This window comes from Notolabrus celidotus, chromosome 16 (genome assembly GCF_009762535.1).
Source record: "Notolabrus celidotus isolate fNotCel1 chromosome 16, fNotCel1.pri, whole genome shotgun sequence".
Taxonomy (NCBI): Eukaryota; Metazoa; Chordata; class Actinopteri; order Labriformes; family Labridae; genus Notolabrus; species Notolabrus celidotus.
This window is the reverse complement of record NC_048287.1, coordinates 674,219-697,133: the sequence shown is the minus strand read 5'-3', so window position 1 is coordinate 697,133 and position 22,915 is coordinate 674,219. Positions and strand designations below refer to the sequence as shown.

The window sequence follows — 22,915 nt, the reverse complement described above, 5'->3', positions numbered from 1 at the left end:
TATTCATTTTGGTCTAACTTCTGTAGTAAAAATGAAAGGCAGCAGAGCATCCTCTGTCTGTCATCCTGAGAGCCCCACACTTTTACTCTAACCTGAGCCTCCTCTGATCTGGGGCCAACAGGCATGACCTGCCATGTCTGTCTGGTATCCTCTGTCCGCCTATGCATCCAACTCTGCTCTGAATTCCACATGCAAGTAGTGGGCGAATGTTTGGTATTGTCCTCTGCACACTGCGCTGAAGGGAATAATCCATGTGCACGCCATCAGTCCCCATTTAAGTGTTGTGGAAGGTGGCCATCACCGTTTGTTTTTATACTCATATCTCATCATGCTGGGAGGATCAACTTGATTAAACTCTTCACAAAGCATGTGATCATAACCTTCTGTAAACTTGTCAAAGTAGGAAACTCACAGAACAGATTCAATGTGTGAGTCTTAATCCTTGAGAAGAAGTTCTGAGATGAATTGAATTGAATTGAAAGGTTCATTTCGGTTAAGATTATTATTCATAATATCCCTCCTAATTTAAATAAATAATAAGACCCAACACTGTTTACTATATACGTTAAGTTACATAAGTACAGAGAGAGAGAGATAGAGAGAGAGAGAGAGAGAGAGAGAGTAGATCAAACACAACTGTATGCATATAAAACTGAAGTGTTTGAAGTGTCTGCTATGTGTTTTTGTTGATTGTTCCTGTTCTGTTTTTCGTTTTTAACTCTGCAAAGCACTTTGAATTGCTCTTTGTGTGAATGCTCCTTTATAAATAAACTTGCCTTGCCTTTCCCTGCCACTTTGCCCCAACTTTAATGAACAGTTTGGTTGCAGCAAATGCACTGATATCCACATGAGTGTAAGAACTGCTGCATGTCTTTATACGTGTGCAACAAGCAGGGGACGTGCACAGTTTGTGGTGAGTTCTCTACATCTAAAGAAAGTGTTGCACAACTGACCTTCCACCAGGTGTTTGTTGGTCTAAGGCTACGACGCTTTTCACGTCCAGAAGAAAGCAACAAGCCATCTTTGCACCTGAACAAACCTCATATTAAGACTAGCACACCAATGGGCGCTTATGTGGGGGCCAGTTCATTCGCTCTTTACACTTTGCAGGTGCTAGGTATAAAGAATCTGGTGGACGCTTTGTGCAGGGTGTAGGTTAGGGCCTTTTGTCTTGAGGTCTTAGCTAACTGAGTCTTTAGACTGATGTGTATGAAGTGCAAAGCAGAATTGTTTTGAAGGCTACAAGATCTTTGCAGATGGAAATATGACATTGCACTGTCGGGTGCAGCAGTGGGTCACAGGTTTGTTATTATGCTGTCATCACTCATTCCTCCAGACTGATTCATTGAAGCACACAGTAGATAAGCTTATCACTGATTCTGAAAAAATGACTTTGATTTTCTGGGTCTGCTTATAAAGTCACGTTCTTCCTGCTCTGGGACTGAATCAAGCTCTCTCTGTTTTTAAAGCTGTGTATTATAACTGCTGAGACGTTACTACACCTTGTTGATGAGCAATCAAGACTACTACATCCTTGATGCATTATTGATCCACTCTACATTTAAATCCTGAGGGATACCTTATGAAGGTTGTGCAAAAGGGATCCACATTCTCGAGTGACATTATGGTGAATTTATAAAAACAAGGTTTGATTTACAGGTTATATTTCACCAAGTGTGTCACTGCAAATCAAAATGTTGTTATTGATTCATTTACATTGATCCACATTACACCAGCTGCAGCTCTGGCGTCTGTCTTCCTGGAGTCCACAGGAAACAAAACTCCAGTTGTTTTAATAAAATGCAAACACTGAAATCTTTGTCTGTTCGACCCTGAATGTCCTGAAATGAAAAACCTTTGACTTTATCCCGCTGGAAGATTGATTACATGTTCATAAAATATGAGAACTGCATGTAAGTCATCATAAAGCGAAGATCACATCCTCATGTCACCTGTTCAAGACCGTCCAGCTGCAGACCTCCACTCTCCACCGACTCTCTTGCAGGCTCCACTCTGAGCTCACCTCCACCGTCAGAATGAAGTGACTTCAGGATTAAGAGAGTGGAGGTCTGCAGCTGGACCCCTCTTGGTTTGATTACCTTGGTTAACCTGATTCCTCAGTAGTGTTACATTGAAAAAACAAAGTGTAAAATGCACGTCATCAATAACACAACATGAATTGGTGGGCACCTCTGTTTGGTGTAATGATCTTGAGCTTTTTCATTTCCTCCAGAGAGACAGTTGTTTGAATTACAGTCCTATCACAACCTCTGTGTTTCCATTCATTGTTGTTTGAACCGTAACACAGGGATCAGTCCCTCCAGGAAGTTGTGATTTCGCGATCGCAACTATCAACGCAAATTCAACCAATCAGCGCGATTTTTTCGCGGCCTTGCAATTTTTTACAATCAGCGCAACTTTCCCCGCAAATTTAGCAATTACCTCAATCTCAGCCGCTGTACGTCATCGGTTTTGTCATCAATTTGACTTCCTTGGAACATAAACATAAGTCCTCACTTGATCGGCACTTTTCAAAAACAAAACATGCACAGAGAACGGGTGAAGAGAGGGGACAGCAGGCAGGACAAGTGACCATGACAACGTTGTTATTTCTAGATTGAGGGGCTCAGTGTTAGCTTGGTCTCTACCTGCAGCAGGTGTGCTTCATGAACCAGCTCTCCTCACCTCCATGCATCTGTCTCATCTTCATTGATGATTTTTATCCCCGGTGTGTGTTAGTGACAAAGACACAACCGGGGGACGTCTGTTTACTATTTGATGTTTACGTTGTTGCCGTGGTTACCGTAAAAAGCTCTGCATCTACAGCTTGATTTAATCCAGTTTGGTGATACATCAGACATATTCAGTAAGTTTTGATCAACTCCTTGTCATCAAAGATTCAGATTAATTTCAGAGTGCCGTGAACTGACTGTGCATCAGTCGCTGCGAGGTGCATTCAGGGACCGTCGTAAATGTGCAATACAGTCCTTTCATGGCATTTTTCTGTGAATCAAGAGAATCAAAATACAGTCAGTGGCCACATCAAGAATGTTTTCTAAAAACAACTGTAATTTAGCATTTTTACTTGCCCCTGAGATGTTATTGGGGGGAAAAAAGCAAAAAAAAAAAAATCGCAACTTTCACCGCAATTTTTTCAAAAAGCTGTCGCAAATTCAGGCTTTTAGGGACGCAACACTCACAAAAAAATCCTGCGAAATCCTGGAGGGACTGAGGGATGGAGGTAGGATCAATTCAAGGGTTAAAGATTCACAGCAATATGAGTCACTTCATATTATATGCAACACATGATGGTCAAACATGTTCATTAAACAGTCCCTCCAGGAAGTTGCAAAGTCAACCAATCAGTGCAATTTTTTCGCGGCCCTGCAATTTTTTACAATCACCGCAACTTTGACCAATCACCTCAATCTCAGCCCCTGTACATCATCGGTTTTGTCATCAGTTTCACTTCCTTGGAACATAAACATAAGTCCTCACTTGATCGGCACTTTTCAACAACAAAACACGCACAGAGAACGGGTGAAGAGAGAGAGGGGACAGCAGGCAGGACAAGTGACCATGACAACGTTGTTATTTATAGATTGAGGGGCTCAGTGTTAGCTTGGTCTCTACCTGCAGCAGGTGTGCTTTATGAACCAGCTCTCCCTCCTTCATTGATGATTTTTACCCCCCGGTGTGTGTTAGAGACAGAGACACAACCAGGGGACGTCTGTTTAATATTTGATGTTTGACGTTGTTGCCGTGGTTACCGTAAAAAGCTCTGCGTCTACAGCTTGATTTAATCCAGTTTGGTGAAACATCAGACACCTTTAATAAGTTTTGATCAACTCCTAGTCATTAAAGATGCAGATTCATTTCAGAGTGCCGTGAACTGACTGTCTGTGCCTCAGTCGCTGTGAGGTGCATTCAGGGACCGTCGTAAATGTGCAATACAGCCCTTTCATGGCATTTTTCTGTGAATCAAGACAATCAAAATACAGTCAGTGGCTACATCAAGAATGTTTTCTAAAAACAACTGTAATTTAGCATATTTACTTGCCCCTGAGATGTTATTGGAGAAAAAAAGCAGAAAAAAAAAAAAACGCAACTTTTTCAAAAAGCTGTCGCAAATTCAGGCTTTTTGGGCCGCAACAATCACAAACAAATCCTGCGAAATCCTGGAGGGACTGATTAAAGTCAGTTTCATGATAACTATTCTCGCTCAAGACGTTGTTTTACGTTAGGTGGGCGTATTTATCATGTGACTTCCGTCCAATGATTGAGGAGGAGGAGCTGGAGGGGGAGGAGCCTATCAGACTGCTGAGAGCGCAAAGGAGGATTAGATTTACGTCACTTCCATCCTACGATGGAAGGGAGCTTCCGGTTCACGTTGGAGGATCTGTAAAGCCGGCTGAGAGTGGATGTCTGCAGCTGGACCCCTCTTCACCTGTTCGACAGCCGAGGGGTTCCCTTTTCTACTTTCTTTCTTTTCTATCTTAAAGCTTTGTTCCCAACATTTATCAAACTAGCTCTTAAAAAGCTCGAGAGTAAAATGAACATCATTTATCAGACTAGCAGCTCAATGTCTATGGCAGAGGCAGCCGTTGTGTTGGGGTGTCACTACATGTGATTATCTAATATGTGCTAACTTCAGATACAAACACGTTGTTAAAATCATTGATTAAAGATGATTTTATTGATTTAAATGATTTATGTTTAGAGTTTTTAAAAATAGTCCCAGTGATTCCTCGTCAGTGATCGTTCCATGGTGATGGATTCTTCTCTGCCTGTTGTGGTGGATTGAACATGAAACTGTCCTCATTCAGCTCTCCTTCTTCTCTGAGCTCTGTGGTTCACACACCTTTAAAAAGAAACTAATGTCACAACTTTGAACCCTGCTGCTATCATCACCACTGCTCATGGTTTAACTTTCTTTGGAGAGATCACTAACCTAAAGTTTCTCTCACCTGCTCCTCTCCTTCATCATATTGATGGACAGGATCCAATATGGAAACATCTGTAGCCTGCTGATTTAGCATGCTAACCTAAGCTAACGGTTTAGCCACATTGTTTTGATGCTAACGGAAGCTAACAGTTTCCCCTCACCTTACGGTCTATGGTGTCAACAAGCAGAAGCTAAATGTGTCTGAACTCTTTTCTGTGGATTGATTTGACATGACGTGTAATCAGTTTGTCTCTGGTGTTGATCATGTTAGTGAAAGTTAATAACAGCAGTCAAAGGGTTTGGACCAATCAGAATCAAGCTTCTTACACAGCTGAACGATCAGTAAGAGAGCTGGGTAATATATTACAACATTGTTTGCAGGGAACCATCCTGGAGTATCATTTAATGCCTTTAATGAAAGTTTTTTTCACGTGCTATCGCTGCTCATTAAAGTCACAGATGTGACTGCTTCCTCATTAATATCCAACCCCACACATTTGAATCCTGTTCCCAGTCATTCACTCTCCTTTGTAAGTAAAGAAAGTGTGTGTGGCCTAGCAGGACTTCACCATCATGGACAAAACACAAAAGTAGGCATCACTTATGAGCTCCACCCACTCCAGGAGAACATATTCTTACATAACTCTAATAACCTAACGTCCATCTGACACTGCTCTCATTAGAAGGCTTTGTTTGATGAGTTGGTGCGAGTCAGCTCCTGATCAAAGACAGTCAAAAGTATCTCCAAAACAAGCTCCTGTTTGTGTCCACTGAACAAGAAGAAGAAAATACAACTTCACATTGTATGAATATCATGCTGTGCCCTGAGAGGCAGACAGCACATTTAATTGAACAGGCTCTACAGAATAACGCTGCTCTCTGGCTCACAGCTCTACACAGAGAAAGGTTGCTCTGTGATTGCACCAGCAGCTGGAGAAATGAGTCGGCAGTCATTACGGCTGCTTGTAAATGCATCCAAGCCAGCCGGCGCCAGATCGATTTTTCTATTTCTGATTGGCCCTCTGTTATTGCTCAGCTAGCCCTGCGAGAGCCTGTCGGGGGGTGAAACGCTGAGCTTAATTGATGCTGTCAGGGTATGAAACAGGTTATAATTTCTCACCCAGAACATTTTATCTACTCCTCTCACTGTCAGATTACTGCTCTACTCACATATAATGCAACTAAACACAGGGACAACATTCACCACCGGGTCTTCTGGAAAATTCTTCACATTCAACTCGAGCATTGAGTAAAGCTTAAATCTCCCTGCAGTGTAGTTTGTCTTACAGACAGCACGCAGTAATAATCAAATACAGCTCCAACCACTAAATATGGGGATCAATACAACGCATACTGTGCATTCACAACAAATACACAGGTGACTGATGTGTACGCTGTAGAAATGAAAACTTCAAATGGTTGGTCTGAAAATGATTTTTTGGTGAAGCAGACAAAAAATGTTTCATTTTGTTTCAAACTCCATCAAAGTAGTTATCTCAACTCCCTGTATGAAGTTTGTTGTGTAAAGTTGGTCTCATTTCATAAGTTAGGCAAAACTTGAAATGATGGGTTTGAGGCTCGGCTGAATTATTTGAGTCTGCTTCAGGCAAAGAACGGGGTCTCCATCTCAAATCTACAGGGGTCTTCATCCACACTTTCAATTCCCCACATGTGGCTCCATCTCTCCTGCCCTGTGTGGATTTGATCGCACTAAAGGTGAGTATTTTGTTTGAGTGTTGTATTGAAACTCTACCTTTACAGTTGGTCAGTTGATAGTGAGTTGATTACCGGTTACTGTCACTTTAATTTGTTTAGTTAGTTTAATAAGGCATGGTCATTACCAATAGTTAGCTGCCTTGAACATTAGCTAGCTACCTTGCAGGTGTGAAAAACGGTGCAGTAAACAAAGGGACATTTTCTAAACAAACAATTATAAGTTGGGACAACTTTCACTTCTTAGTAGAACTCAAAACTTTAAGTTACACTACATATGAATGATAAGTTATCTCAACAACAACTCATCAGTTGGCTCAAATGTAAAGTTTCTAGTTAGCCTCAAAACTCAAAAATCTAGTGCAGACAGTGCCTTGAAATTTTGAGTTTTCACAGCTTTTTCATTTTAAAGGTGACATATCATGCAAAATTGACTTTTTAATGGTTCTTTACCTGAAATATATGTTTCCCTGGCATGTCTACAAACCCCCCGAGAATGAAAGAATCCATTCTGCCCCTGTTTAGATTTCTACACCTTTCTGTAAATGTGTGTGAAACCAGCCGTTTCAGACTTCAGTGTTTTTGTTACGTCACAACAATATCCGGTCTGTCACGGAGTCAGAGCTTGGAGCTTGTTCAGCCCATAGACTGTATAAAATAATACTGAATCCCTCCTCTGTTTTTCATTACCTGCACACGTGTGTGCTAACAAGGAGCTTAGGAGGGAGGCATGCTAGTTGTAGGCTGTCTTAATAAACACAAAGGTCGGTTTTACTCCCCACGTCTGCAGATTTGAAGATCTAGTGGATGATTTTTATTTGTCATGGATAAGTGCTAGTGCTAATTAGTATAGCCACATAGCTATATGTTCATAGCTGTAGCTGTAGCTGTAGCTGTGTACCAAGACACACGTCTACATACTGACAAATAAAACAACAAGAAACACTAAATCTGTGACCAATCCTTCAGAAAGGTCCTGCTACAGGCGCCTCTCCGTCAGGATCAGATTCTGGATCAGATTCAGAGGGTTGAAGTAACGCGATCTCTGAGCAGCCGTGTATATTCAGCCAACATGTAAACATTAGATCAACGTGCTGGAGAGCCGAGACCACATCCACTTCCTGAGGGGGCGTGGTCAGAGAGAAAACAGAGTGTTCTGATGAGGAATGAAGAAGAGGGCTTTTCAGGCAGACCAAAATCTGATTTCAAAGTGTTTTTTTGAGCATAAACTTTAAAGACATGTTTTGGGGGCCTCTTAGACCAATATATATTGATGAAAAATGCGTGATATGTCCCCTTTAAGAGTGCAGTGATTTGATGTGAGATTCAGAAACAGGGAACATTGCGGAGACTGAGCACAGCTGTAAAATAGGAGCGTAACGATTCATCTACTACATCGATGTATCGATTTATCTTCCTATGATCCGACTACATCGATCTGTGCTCGGTAAGTTGGCCTTCCAGGCAACATGTGTTGATCTAACATCGTTTTAAAAGGTAATAAATCGATTGTATCCATACTAGGAAATAACACATTGGATTTAAGCACGGCAGACTTTATATGAATGTTTTTTTTTTTACACATGTAATGATGGAGACGTTAAACGTTACTCAATTCAGGCTGCCTGTCTGTGATGTCATCGCCACGCGCCAGCTGACAACAAAACATAGCGTGGCGGATGACAGAGGAGAAGCCAGCGAGCGAGAAATGATCACGCCACCAGTGCGGTCCAGTGTGTGGAAACACTTTGGCTTTTACAAAGACGGAGATGTTCTAAATAAGTCGCTCGCTGTTTGTAGGATATGTGAAGGTCAAGTAAAGTTACCACGGCAACACCACAAATCTGTCCAACCACCTACTAAGGCGCCATGGGATTTCACACAACGCTGACCGTCCAGGCACCTCTTGCAGCGTTCATCAAGGTAACATCAGCTCTGCAGAAGCCTCAGGCCTCTCCAGCATGTTTAGTGAGAGACTAGGACAAAACTCAGCTCGGGCAATAAATGATTAATTTATACCTGATTCCCTTACAAGAAACATCAGGACTCTAGAACTGTCCAGTATCCAGGTGTTTATTTCACAGTCACACTGGTTGAATTTTTGGCTAAAAAGTCACTGAATCGTTTCGGACCGTATCGTTCTAAATGAACCAATATCGTCCTTTAATCGTATCGGCAACCATGAATCATGATCGGAATCGAATCGCTGTTAAAAAGAATCATTACACCCATCCATCCATCCATCCATTTTCTTCCGCTTATCCGGGGTCGGGTCGCGGGGGTAGCAGTCCAAGCAAATTGACCCAGACATCCCTCTCCCCGGCGACACTTTCCAGCTCCTCCTGGGGAATCCCGAGGCGTTCCCAGACCAGACGGGAGATATAATCCCTCCACCGCGTTCTGGGTCTACCCCGGGGCCTTCTCCCAGTTGGACGTGCCCGGAACACCTCTAAAGGGAGGCGTCCGGGAGGCATCCTTATCAGATGCCCGAACCACCTCAGCTGACTCCTTTCGACACGGAGGAGCAGCGGCTCTACTCCGAGGTCCCTCCGGATGTCCGAGCTCCTGACCCTCTCTCTAAGGCCGAGCCCAGACACCCTTCGCAGGAAACTCATTTCAGCCGCTTGTATCCGCGATCTTATCCTTTCGGTCATGACCCACAGCTCATGACCACAGGTGAGGGTTGGAACGCAGACCGACTGGTAAATCGAAAGCTTTACCTTCCGGCTCAGCTCCCTCTTCACCACAATGGTCCGATACAACGTCCGCATCACTGCTGACGCCGCACCAATCCGCCTGTGGATCTCACGCTCCATTTTACCCCCACTCGCGAACAAGACCCCGAGATACTTAAACTCCCCCACTTGGAGCAAAGTCTCACTCCCCACCGAGAGAGAGCAATCCACCGCTTTCCAGCAGAGAACCATGGCCTCAGACTTGGAGGTGCTAAGTCTCATCCCGGCCGCTTCGCACTCAGCTGCAAACCGCCCCAATGCCCGCTGGAGGTCCCCGCTCGAGGAAGCCAACAGAACAACATCGTCTGCAAAAAGCAGAGATGAGATTCCAAGCTCCCCGAACTGGAGACCCTCCTCCCCCCGGCTGCGCCTTGAGATCCTGTCCATAAAATCATTACATTACACCCCTACTGTAAAATGTAAACATACATTGCACGCTGCTGCGTCACAGAAACAGACCACTTCTAGCAGCACATTGATTACAAATAATCACAGAAGAGATGCCAGTGATTATCGAATAGTATTTTGGCTTGAATTCTATTCCATTCCTACCAGTACTGTGCTCATTTACATCCCACCCATGTTTGCATGTAAAACAAATCTGCAGGGAGTGAAGAGGTTGAAGCCCAAATGACAAACACAAACTCTGTTCTGCTACTGTAGGAATAAACATTTCAGATCATTAAAATATGACTTGTCTGACTGTAGGTGATGGGACTTTAGCTACAGTGTCCACCACCTTTATTCACTGCCTGTATTTACGGCACCTTATGGTCTTTCATAGAAGGCAGACAGATATTCAATAATTAAATACAGCTTTCAGGAGCTTACTCCTGGTGCTGTATCTGCTGTAACTTTTTCCCTTCCTTGACGGCAGATTTACATGCCGTGATTGAGCATGAAACATTTACATAGATACCTTAACTCTGCATTCCAATTACAGATCTGGTGCCTTCCCATGGCCATACGATCACCAATTCTTAGTCCACAAACACTTTGATATTTTGTCTTTAACTTAAATGAGATCTTTCAAGAATTATTGGGCAGGATTAAACTATGATTAAGACTTTTTTATTTGCCACTGCCTTCCTATCTTAGCTTATTTTAACATTTAAATCCAATTTTAAATTTTATTTGTAATATATTTCTAATTTTCTTTTTCTTTTCTGTGTTTTATTATATTTGTCATAATAATTGTGCTCTTTTATGCTTGTCTAAATGTTTCCAATGCTTTTAATATTTGTAAAGACATCAATGTGACATTAATAAAAAATAAATACATAAATAAATGAATAAATGAATAAATAAATGAATGAGTGAATGAATAAATAAATAAATGAATGAATAAATAAATAAATACATACATAAATAAAAAAAATAAAAATAAATACATAAATTAATAAATTAATAAATTAATGAATTAATGAATAAATTAATTAATACATAAAAAAAATTAAATAAATAAATGAACAAATAAATACATAAAATAAAAAATAATAAATAATAAATAAATGAATAACTGAATGAATAAATTAATTCATTAATACATGAATGACTGAATGAATGAATGAATAAATGAATGAATGAATGAATGAATGAATGAAAGAATAAATGAACGAATGAATGAATAAATTATATATATTAATATTAAAGTTATTTAAGTTTTCTGTATATACAAATTAAAAATGTAGTTGTACTGTGAGTGTCATGGTTGGATGTATGTAGGAGTTTCATGTAAAATTAATATCAATAAAATATGATATATCAAATTCTATATTAATATAAATTATATATAAGTACTTTTTATTTTTATTAACCTACATAATAAATCTGTGTTTGTGTGTTTACTGCAGCACATGTGTGCAGGGTAAGCAACATCTGTATTCCAGTCAAATGTTCTGACAGTATCCCCCAGATGTGAAGTCCACATAACATTTGTTGCTTAACATCACTATTAATATACAACCACAGAATGTTTGCTTTTTTTTCTGGTATTGAGTAATACAAAGACTTCTATCTATGCTGCCGTCATCCATCTCATCATCCTTTGAGGTTTGTACTCCATTGATGATCTGAGCTTATGCTCGCTGCTTTGTAATCTCATTGCTGAACTCTAAAATGAGCCACTCAAATTACAATCAAACTTTTATTTATAAATGTTGAAGCAGCCTCCTGACGAAAGGTGAGAACAAAAACTGCACAAAAGAAAGAAAAAAAAAGATCACAAGACCTGATGTGACGTCTCTTTGGTAAAATAAAGGAGGGAATATTTGGTGGATTTTTTTTATTTACCAGTTTTGGATCATAGCAGATTGACGTGGGATTGAGGTCACATAAGGTCTCTGCAATTACAACAAGTTACTGGAGGTCCCGAGGTATTACTGTCCCATGTGGACAGGGCTTATGGGACTTATTGATAGATAAGCATTCAAAATCCTACGGTTGGGTTCACTGGAGGACATGCTCTGCAAACACTGTCATGACTTTTAATGACTCATTTGTTGGCCATCGACACCAAACTGGCTACGTTCGCAGTGGTGTTTTTACTATTTTTGTTCCTGTGTGTCCGGAGATCCTGTGTGTATCCATGGTAACATTCTTTACATACGAGATCAGCTGTTAGCATCCCGTAGCATGTTAATGCTAAACGATGCTAGGTCCCATGTTCTCTACGAGCTGAGGAGAAGGAGGCAAGGATGACGTGCTGGTACTGAGGTGCAAGCTAAGAAAAGACAACATGGACCTGTCCTTCCACCCACCGTTATGGGGAATGTAAGATCTATCTACGATAAGGTGGACGAGCTAACCCAGCACCAGAGTAGCATCATGCTAACAGAGCTAACACCGGACACGAACGCCACATTGGAAGGATTTCACCTGCTGTGGGCGGACAGGATACAGGAGAGCAAGACTGAACTAACTGGTGAAGAAGGCCAGCTCAGTCCTGGACCCTGTGGAGGTGGTGGCTGACAGGAGGATTATGGCCAAGCTGTCGTCTCTGATGAAAAACATTTCTCTATATATATTCTTGTTGAAATTCATGTACCATAAACCTTCTTGTTTACTGCTGTAACTCCATTAATTTCCCCGTTGTGGGACAAATAAAGGAGTATCTTATCTTATCACTGTGATGATAGTTGATGTTGCATTTTCCACATGGACACAAACAACTGTGATAAATTGCTTCAGAAAAGAAGCACTTTGTTATCCTTTATCAAGGCTGCACACAGTTTCACCAATGAGTCTGTATAAACACCCTCCTAACCGCTCTGACACGAGTCTGATCAGATCTCACGGGATGTTAAAGCCTTCAGTTTTAAGATATAAGATATTGAGCCCTGCCGTCTGATAAAAGTCTGCTCTGACGGAGACTCTGCACTCGCTGTCAGCTTCTCCATCCAACTCCCTGAAGAGGGAGGTGGTACAAGGCACATCTGAAGTCTGTCGTTTTCTTCCCCTTCCAAAATTAAGAGTCTGAAAGAGACAGGATAAACTGAAAGAAATGAAAGGCTAACTAACCAATAACAGGAAGAGATCTACTGACTGTATACGCCAGGAAACAAGCGGAGAGACAGAAATGTTCTCGCGGTCCGGGAGAGAAGTGATAGACAACAGCAGAGGAGGACAGATAGAGGCAGGGAGGAAGAGGCCACTCTGAGATATGATCTTTAAAGAGTTATCAGTGGAGGGAGCAGCCAGGGTGCACATTTACAGTCGAAGGCTGTTTTCCCTTTCATGCTAAAGAACACACACATAGACACTCCTTCACACACATTCCTCCCCTGTGACTTCATTAGCCGAACCCCATGCTGAGCTCGGGGAGTAATTGGCTGCCCTTTCAGCCTGCTGATGGTGAGAGGAGAGGACAGGAGAGAAACCAGCACAATCACTGTTTATTACAATTTAGACTCAAACTGTTTTTAACTAACTTTATTCTTATCTTCAAACTTTCCTTTTTGATAAAGCTTATAGTTAGAGCTGGATCAGGCTTCGACCAGCTCTTAGTTATACTGCTATAGGCTTAGACTGCTGGGGGAACTGACACACTGGGATCCTATCTCACCCCTTCCCCCCAACCCTTCTCATCACTTACTTTAACTCTACCTGCCCCATTAAAGTTCCTAACCATAGACCTTTCTGGAGTCCCTGAGCTCCCTTGTCTCGTAGGTTCCTCTGAGCTGCCGTAGACGTCCTCCTGCTGTGGACGTTCCAGACTCCAGCTGATACGGACGTGCTGGACTCCAGCGGCAACAGCTACTACTACTCGTCTCATCACTATCACCGCTCCCTCTCTCTCTTATTCTCCTCTATCCCTCTTTCCAGACCTAACTGGGTCGAGGCAGATGTCTGTCTAACATGATTCTGGTCCTGCTCGAGGTTTCTGCCTGTTAAAGGAAGTTTGTCCTCACCGCTGTAACAAGCTAAATACTGTGAGGTGCAATGCTCATGGTGGATTAAGGTGGGGTCAGACTGAGTCTTATCCTGTCTTGGTGTTGGGTCTCTGTTCATAATTTGACATAGAGTGGTCTAGACCTGCTCTGTTTGTAAAAGAGTCTTGAGACAACGTTTGTTGTGATTTGGTGCTATACAAATAAAGATTGATTGATTGATTGATTGATTGATTGATTGATTGATTGATTGATTGATTGATTGATTGATTGATTGATTAATTGATTGATTGTCTCATTTCTTTTCTACTTTGTGGTCTCATGTCTCAGATGTTTAGAGGTTGCTGATCAGGGGTTCCTCCTCTCATCAAATGTTCACCTTTAAATAACTCAAAGATTGTTTCTATTTAACTTTAACAAAGAGTTAATTCATTCTCAATGTCCATCCCCAATCAAGCACCTACAAAATACACACTGCCACTCTTTAAATCATAGATCCCACGAGGAGGACCAGAGTCACCCCTCGCTCTGGAGAGGTTAAGTCTGTGTGGATTTAGGCTCTGAAGTTTTGCCCCTTCACATGGTAGCTGCTCTTTCAGCACATCACAGGTCACATCAGTCTAGGAGTAGACGTCCTCCTGCTGTGGACGATCTGGACTCCAGCTGATACGGACATGCTGGACTCCAGCGGCAACAGCTTCTACTACTCGTCTCATCACTATCACCTCTCTCTCTTACTCCCATCTATCTGTCTTTCCAGACCCAACTCAGTCGAGGCATGAGTCTGGTTCTGCCTGAGGTTTCTGCCTGTTAAAGGAAGTTTTTCCTCTCCACTGTAACTAGCTAAATACTGCGATGTGCAATGCTCATGATGGATTAAGGTGGGGTCAGACTGAGTCTTACCCTGTCTTGGTGTTGGGTCTCTGTTCATAATTTGACATAGAGTGGTCTAGACCTGCTCTGTTTGTAAAAGAGTCTTGAGATAACGTTTGTTGTGATTTGGCGCTATACAAATAAAGATTGATTGATTGATTGATTGATCAGTCTGATAGACAGTATAGAAGCTTAGTCCAGTACTAAAGCTGTCAATGTGTTTTGTACTACTCCCAGGAATGACTTGGTTGACGCGCTGTACTGTAATATGTTTGTCAATACGAGACTGTTTGCTGTAGATTTTCAATAACAATTCTTCAGGCGTAACTCTGGTTTGCAGCACACTACAATCCATTCATTTTAGCACCATGCCAAGTGATAAACAGCATCCATCAGTTTCATTCATTAGATAAACAATTCAGCCGTGGTTCTCCATGCCACCGTCACAGCAGTCAAAAACAATATGCACTTCTGGGTCAAGACACACATCTGATACTTATATACCTGCGCCCCAAGCAACAAGACAGTGATGTGGCACAATAATCAATGTCGTTCACAGCTTGACCCAAAACCCATGAATATGGCTCTTACAGATAGGTTAAGGCCCCACTTTATGGAAGCGGGACAGATTATAGGGCCAGCAGCAGACAAGAGAAACACTGACTTAATCCAAGTCCCCCGTGTATGAAACACAAGCACATGGGGGGCTGGCTTACAAAGAATACAAATATCATTCTTCCTTTCAGAGGAACTCTTTTAGCCTTCTCTGAGTCTCACTAGTTTCAGGTCAGAGCTACAAGCTCACGTGATGCTACTCAACCAATCACAAGCTTGCTTTCAGTGAAGCGTTGCAGCTTGCATCTGGGAGTAAGCAGCAAACATGGGGGAGAGATGAGACACAGCTGATACTGCACGTCCTTGCTTTTATTTTTTGTTGTTTCTTGTGTATTTGTATTCCCTTTTAAATGTCCTCCAAATATCGATGCAGCTAGATTTAGTGTGTTTCTGTATGAAGACAAGAGGAGACAACATAAACAGAGCTGTTAATCAAGCATGGACAGACTGTGCCCGCTCATTTCTCAAACAGACAGCTTACCATGCATCGCTTTGACTTAAAGCCTTAGTGTCTGAGTAATCACCTGGTTATGATAAATACTTGATCTGGGTTTGATCAAGTTAATGAAGGGTTATTAATTCTTAAAAGCAAAGATGACGCAACCTGATCACACACGTCACGCATATCTGAGGGAAAAGAAGCTACGTCACAAATGTTAGATTGGTGGTTAATGGCTGAGGTCAGAGACACAGAAAAGAAGAGGAGAAGTGAAAAAAACAGCACAGATATTAGTTTGGAGTGTTAAAGCACACAAGGAGATCCAAACTGAAGAAAACAGACACAAGCCGCAGCACAGGATGAGCTGTGACCGTGTTACAGGGCTGGTTGAGGGAGAAGGAAATGCAGACAGACTTTAAAAGTCTTGGGTAAGAGGACTTAATATAGATACTGCTGGGTTTTTTTTTGCCTCTGTTAAGAAAGCCAACAAAAACAACCATGTTAAGACTTTAAGAGAGGGAAAATGTAATCATCAACTGATAAGGATACCGCTGTCATGTCTGCACTTCCAATCATCTAAAGGCATTTTTCGACCGCAGAAACTTTACCCCTGATCTATGTGCATTTCAACCGAAAGAACCGGGGTCTAAATGCAATTCAGGGGTAGATCATTTCCCCCCTTAAAAGCCCCTGCTAGGGGGGTAGTATATTTCAAAGGTCCCGGGACTTTCTGGGGCAGGGCCTGCAATGCTGAACGTATCTGATTGGTAGATTAACCACAGTGTTTTTATTCCTCCCTCCGTCCACAATAACATCACACACATCTGTGATTCACTTGATTTCTCTTTCTTTCATTAGTTTTTATTTGTTCTATCTTTTTTGTATGTGTGTGTACTTTTCAAAAGAAGAAGCTGTGATTCTCTTGATTTAGCAGCTTGTAACAGTAGTCTTCTCTCAGCCCACCGTGAATGTGTCTCTCCCGGTGTTCCGGTTTTAAAAGTGACCCTGTAAACTGGAGACCTTCAGCTGAACGTGTCAGTGTTTGTGGAGTTTACACAGCTGTTGAAGCACAGAGGGAGTTTTTATCAAGATTTCAAAATATCCTCATCAGATATTTAATGATCGTCTAAAGACGTTTATGAGGGATGCATCCGGCTGAGAGTCTCCAGTTAACAGGGTCGCTGTTTAAACCTCCATTAAACATCCATTACGCTGCCTGAAGATGAACACAAAGCAGACCTCTGCAGGAGAGCCCCGTCCACCCGTCTCAAGGCCTGATACTCTCTTCAGCTCCACCAAGGCCTCCCAGCATCAGAGGCTTCCAAAGGTTTCCCTTCAAGAGACTGAGCCTGTGTGTTATGGTCACATGATGGGACAGATACCATCATTTACAGTGACATTTACACAGCGGACTTATGCACTCCAAGCATGTGGTCAGCGGGATCCTGTCTAGAATTCCTTGCAGTGTCACATGAGAACAAGGTTGTCTATATGAGCAACACTTGATTGTTCCTGTGAAAGCCTCCAGAGTGAATGTGGAAAGAAGTACAGTGAACAAAGCACAGCCTTGCATGAGAGAGCCTTTACAGAGAGAGAGGTGTAATAATGAAACCACTTCCCCCTCTCTCTGCACTGCAAACCAGCTGCCTTTTGAAACACACCTTATCTACATTGATCATTTGCTTGGTGCTTAACACCTCAGGGTTACAACCTTTGCTTGTGTGTGTATATACATTCACCTTATGAGTGTTGGTGTGTGCAGGGGAGTGTGCTCATATAAGCCTGAGAGACTGAGCTCCTAGTGCTCCAGCAGACATTTATCTTCTTATGTAACAGCTAGGCTAGCGTTAGCACAAGCAGGCTAAATATTGCCTCTCCTCAACCAAACATCAGCTGCAGGGTTCTGCCCATTTCTCAGCCGGGGGCAAAATGAAGTTGAGCAGATTTCCTCGGGACACAAATCCTCAATCCAAATGTATGAATCAGGACTGTGCATCAGCACCACATTCCCATTAACCCAGGGTCAGACCCCACCATGGCCTCATTATCAGATCTGTCAATATTCCTTTGACTATTAGCTACGGTAAAACACGACTGCTGAACAGCACAGTGTCTTACAGCCCGACTGTGCACACACAGCTCTACTACACATGACTTCTGAGTCGCTGTCTGTCCGCTCAGTGTTTCCCTCCTTGCTGTGCTGGGTCTGACGGAAACAAGTTCAATCTGAGGGGATTATACTGAAGGCACGCAACAGCTGTGGTGTTTAGGTAAGAAAATGTAGAGGCCAATGTATTGCAGCATTGTAACATGGCTGGGCCTGAATAAGGCACAAACAGGCAGAGCACTGGTCCTGCCTGTGTGATAAATACAGATGTTATATAGGCTACACAGAATCCTAAGGCCCTGTAAATGTATCTATTTAGCCTACAACTGTGGCGCCAATCAGCAGGTAAAATGTTCAGTCATCAATCAATCAATCTTTATTTGTATAGCACCAAATCACAACAAACGTTATCTCAAGACTCTTTCACTAACAGAGCAGGTCTAGACCACTCTATCTTAAATTATGAACAGAGACCCAACACCAAGACAGGATAAGACTCAGTCTGACCCCACCTTAATCCACCATGAGCATTGCACCTCACAGTATTTAGCTAGTTACAGTGGAGAGGACAAACTTCCTTTAACAGGCAGAAACCTCGAGCAGAACCAGACTCATGTTAGATAGCCATCATGCCTCGACCGAGTTGGGTCTGGAAAGAGGGATAGAGGAAAATTAGAGAGAGAGGGAGCGGTGATAGTGATGATGGATCACAGTTTTCATTCAACACAGATGCAAGCTTTAAGAGGGCGCGGTGGGATAACTGACTCTAACCAAGCTGCTTTATCAACGTTAAGAAAGCATGTAGAAGTATTTTTTTTAGATGTCCTCAACCTCAGACTCGCTCACAGCTTCCTGCATCAGATCACTTCGTTGGTGTAATAGACTTATTGTACCAGTCTGTGAGTAAAGAACAGCAAAGACATACTTAAAGCTAGTGTTGCTAGTCACGGAAAACTATAGTGTGTGCTGATAGAGAAATGAGCTATTCAGAACAGTTTTTTGAACCAGGCTGTAAACATGTTTATTTCTGCTGTAAAGATCGTCTTTTTTGAATGGGTGTGTATGTGGTTTCTGGTGTTTCTGCAGCCAGCCTCTAGTGGACGCTCGATGAACTGCAGTTTACAACACTTCCACATGGGCTTGATATTTTAAGACCGGAGGTTGCCGCTTGGCAGATACTCTTTGAAAGTAGCTCACACTAGCTTAAGTTGACATGTAAAAACAGCTGTGTCCAAGTCTAGAGGCAGTAAACTTCAAAGAACGCCAGCTGCAGAGCATGCGTCTTCTGTAGCATGTGTAGACTTTTAAAGCTAGGGTTGGTAGCCACGGAAAACTAGCATGAATTTGAATGTAGCATTTCCTCAGGACTCCGTCTAACCCCTCCCCCCCTCCCCTCTGAGCTCCTCCATAAATGACCCCCCCGCTCACATGCACGAGCGCCGCTGATTCACGACCATATGATTGTGACTGATTCAAAACCGGTCCTCAGCACATGGTTTGTGTTTTGCACTACCTCAACTCATGTCTCACTCAGCGGTAAGAAAACACCAAAACATTCTCATAGTGAAAGTTAAAAACACAAACAAACATGAAATGTACGCTCTGCAGGAGGCGGGCAGAACGGCAGGACGGGATTTGATTGGTTTCATCATTTGGCTCCTGATGGCAGGGATTGGTTGGTGTTTTCCCAGGTTTACTCCGGCTGTAGATAGCAGCTTTTTTTACCTCTTATTTAAGAACACATTATGTATTGATTACCATCGGGACATAAAGATCATTTTAACCAGTATAACAAAAAGTGGATCTAAATCTGACTACCAACCCCAGCTTTAAAGTAATAATTCCACTTCAAGTGCCATGCAAAGATAAAACGGATCAGCAGCCTGTATGGACGCTCCACAGTCTTTGTTATGGAGGGGGATGATTCAGACTGTAACTTAAGCTGGGAGGGAGAATGTAGTGCATCCCTGAGTACAGGGATACTGGGATGTTATCTTCAATATGTAGCCTAGATAACATGACATTTACTGGGGAAATACTCTATATAACATTATTTATACACAACAATGGTGCAGACAACAGCTACAATGATCATAAATATGGCAGCACAGGGCCAGCACCGGCCCGTGGCATAGGCAGCATAGGCCAATGCTAGGGGTGCCGGCCATCCATAGTGTGTTTATTTGTGTTTATTTACACTTTGGAAGCTGTTAGCTTGACTGTAAGCTCATCACTTAAAACATTACTGTTGCTTTGTTTAAAGGTTCTGCACTGTGAAAATGACTGTTATATAATGACTGAATCAATTCTACTACGACTACATTATGCATTTTGAAATTGTATTATTATTTTCCTGCTAAATATCAGTGTTGTTAAAATTGTATAAATGTTCTTTTAGATGTTATTTTCATATCAAAACAAAGGAAACCTGTAAAACATAAAGCTGGATGTCAGTTTTCTTAAAGTGTACATGTGTTTTAATGGAATGATCCCTTCCTCTTCCTCTTCCTCTCAGCGCGGTGACAGTGACAGCGCATGGCTGTAACAGAGGGGAGAGCTGGAGGAGCCAGAGCACCACCATGCGCATCCTTCTTCCCTCTGCTTGTCCCGCGTTAGATCATTCATAAAAGATGGCAGGCCGTCCTCTCACTTGTACCGAACAGGTCAGGAACACGGCTGAGGCACTCATTAGAAAGAAAGAACCACCGAGAACGAAACCGCCTTGTGGTTTCGGTTCGATCGCACAGACTGCTGGAGCTGTGCGGGAATGTTTTCAGGTCATATCATGTGAGTGTGTTACTCGGCGGGTTCTTGTCACCACAGCTGAAATCCTCTGCTCAATAAGGGTAAACAAAGCGATGCGTCGCCTCTACTGAAGCCCGATCCCTCTAACCAGGGAGCGCATTAATGCATACAAAACATGAAGGAGGCTTAGGATGTGCGATGCACATCATGACCCACTTTCTTACCCGATAAATCCGCGGTGTCGTGGGGGAGGAGAGTATCCCTGTGTCGGCTGCGGAGATGCGGGGATGCTGGGCTCGCTCCGGACTCCTTCCTCCAGTGAAGAACAGCGGTGTAGGGACCGATCTCCGTCTGTTTGCTGGCCTACTGCTGCTCCTGCTTCTTACTGCACACACATCCAATCACACACACGGAACTAGCTGAGAGACTGTCTAAGTGGCCTTTGGCTACAACAGCCGAGCCCTGTAGACCATGTTACCGTGCAGGCGAGAGGCAGCAGTGATGGTGCTGCGGTGCGGTGCGGGACTGCTGCTGCTGCTGCTGCTGCTGCTGCTGCTGCTTCTGGCGTTTCTTCTCCTCCGGGGGCCAGGCCGGGACGGGATGGTGACGGAGCACAGTGTGTTTAAGTGCAGAGCGCCGCTGGAGTGGATTTAAACAGGGGGAAGGTTGCGTTTGGAATGCGTGGTGGGGGTTTAATTAGACAGCGAAGCGCCTATTGGCACCGACCTTGCGCACAGCCCTCCTCCAACTTTCCTCCCATCTCTCTCTCTCTCTCTCTCTCTCTCTCTCTCTCTCTCTCTCTCTCTCTCTCTCTCTCTCTCTCTCTCTCTCTCCCCCCAGTCACAGAGCTGGACGGTGTGTTGCACCAGGGGCGATTCTAGGATCGGATGTTTAGAACGCAGAGAACGCAATTTCATTCCCACATTTGTGAAAGAAAGTATAACACTTTTTTGATAAAGGTTATTTAAATGCTGAGCCACAGCAAAAGAGAAATGGTTTGGAATAATAAAAGAAACATATGGTAACACTAATTTCTGGGGAAAGACAATTTCCAAAATCCAGTAATTTGCCAAATTAAGCTGGGGAATTTTGGAAATATTCTAAATTGGAAACTTTCCATGGGAATTAATGGGAATTAAAACTGTGAATTAACTGTGAATTGAGGGAAATTTAATAGAAATGTATCATATCCAAGCATAAATATTTGTTTTGTTATAAGCAGACATCCATCCAAAAAAATACAAATCAAACAGATTTATTTGTAAGTAGATTGAACAATCAATTCTTTCATTGAAGAACAAAAACATGAATGTTGAGTTAAATATTACTCATCCCCCTGACCCTACTAGACTAGACTAAACACTAGACTAGACTAAGAAAACACAAGAAGAGGATCACTAAACACTCAAGAGAGACAAAGGATAACTACAGAATCAACACAGGGAGGAACCAAGGCATGAAACACAAGAATTAAACTAACCAAACCATGACATGGACTCAGTTTCATCTAGTACAGGGGTGTCAAACTCATTTTAGTTCAGGGGCCGCATAAAGCCCAATTTGATGTCAGGCGGGCAGGACCAATAAAATCATAGCATAATAACCTATATAACAACAACTCCAAATTTCCCTTTGTTTTAGTACAAAAAAAATACAAGTTAATTCTGACATTGTTCTCATTTAATAAACTGTCCTTTCACAAAACAATATGAAAAACCACACATTTCTTCAGAAAAAGAAGTGCAATTTCTACAATATTATGCCTCAGTTTATCATTTACACATGTACATTACAACTTACAAACCAGTGTATCTACAGAGGCATAACACATTTAGTCACAGGCATCTGGAAATGAACAACAGTATTTGACTTTATGATCAAAACAACTTGTCAAAATCAATTATTTCCACATCTATGTTGTAAGCCTGGGCACCTGAACATACATACCACACCATACAGACTAAAGCGGGAACTATTGAGGAAGGGCAAGTAATCCCCCTGCCTTTTCAATGTATACAAATATATCAAAAAAACACATAACATATGTGAAAGTGCGTGAACAATAGGGCTCTCCCTAAACAAACTATCTTCTATTGGAGCTGTTTATGGACATAATATTGCACAGTGTTCAATGTCTTTAAATATCTCCACAGTAAATATTCATTTTCACAGAACTATATTCTTCAGGGTGCAAAGGTCGCTGAAGCAGCATTTTCAATCAATCAATCAATCAATCTTTATTTGTATAGCGCCAAATCACAACAAACGTTATCTCAAGACTCTTTTACAAACAGAGCAGGTCTAGACCACTCTATGTCCAATTATGAACAGAGACCCAACACCAAGACAGGGTAA

General features: G+C 42.3%; 1 protein-coding gene across 2 annotated transcripts in view; it reads right to left on the bottom strand.

The window, feature by feature from the left end:
- Window positions 1–21,256, bottom strand: part of hpca (hippocalcin) — an 80,403-nt gene extending 59,147 nt beyond the window's left edge. For both annotated transcript variants that reach the window (XM_034704076.1, XM_034704077.1), the window contains exon 1: window positions 20,785–21,256. The gene's annotated coding sequence lies outside the window, so the exon portion shown is untranslated. The remainder of the gene's footprint in view (window positions 1–20,784) is intronic.
- Between the last annotated feature and the right edge of the window lie 1,659 nt (window positions 21,257–22,915).